This window comes from Anabrus simplex, chromosome 3, assembly GCF_040414725.1.
Source record: "Anabrus simplex isolate iqAnaSimp1 chromosome 3, ASM4041472v1, whole genome shotgun sequence".
NCBI lineage: Eukaryota > Metazoa > Arthropoda > Insecta > Orthoptera > Tettigoniidae > Anabrus > Anabrus simplex.
In genome coordinates, this window is record NC_090267.1 from 376,556,157 (window position 1) to 376,557,259 (window position 1,103).

Sequence of the window (1,103 nt, forward strand, 5' to 3'; positions counted from 1 at the left end):
TTATTATCCGTGAAACAGTAAGATAGTTATGAAGGAAACAGTGATATTTTGTTAAAAAGGCGGGAAATTTCAATTTAAAATGTTATCATTAGAATTTTGACATTATTGCAGTTGCTTATGATTGCTAGGAAGCATGCCAATACTGAGATATGTGCAGAATTTTTCAGCAACGTTTGTAGCATATTTAACAATCGAATGAATATTGGCCTGTTTTTTCCGGTGTTAAGCTAGGTCTCCCCCCTAATTATCACCACCTTAATATAATTTTTTATTAGCACAAACGAGAAATCTCGGATTCCTGTTCAGAATAACTCATTTTATTATGCTGTGGACAACCTATGTAACTACGGTAGATGTGAGGTGATGACCTGAAGTCTAAACTGATAATCCTGCAAAGTTTCATTTTGATCCGTCTGATGTAACTCAAACAATTGCCTTATCAGTACCTCTATAGGTTAGCAAAGCCATATATTCAAGGTACAGATATATTATATTACTGGTATCTCACCGAGCTCGATAGCTGCAATCGCTTAAGTGCGACCAGTATCCAGTATTCGGGAGATAGTGGGTTCGAACCCCACTGTCGGCAGCCCTGAAGATGGTTTTCCGTGGCTTCCCATTTTCACACCAGGCAAATGATGGGGCTGTACCTTAACTAAGGCCACGGACGCTTCCTTCCCATTCCTAGGCCTTTCCTGTCCCATCGTCGCCATAAGACGTACCTGTGTCGGTGCGACGTAAAACAAATAGCAAAAAAATGGTATCTCGTAAGCTACGTGCAGAAAATTGAAGCTGATGGCAGATTTATTCACAAAAACAACCGAAAAATAAATTCATCAGGTATTGACATAGATCTTACTGTTATTTCTCTGGAGAACAGCCTTACGTGTTTTACACAGGATTTAATTTTTCTAGGAAAGAAACGATCCATAGTAGATGATTTTAGTCTGCTTAAGAAATTCTTTATCTTAAACCGAGGTGGGTACTGATTGGCTGTGGTCACTTCCACATCCTCTCCTCTACGACAAACCACTCCTTTGTAAACTTCCTACAACTGCTGACGGATGAAGCAATAGTGTTCATTCTACTCACTGTTAGTTCTA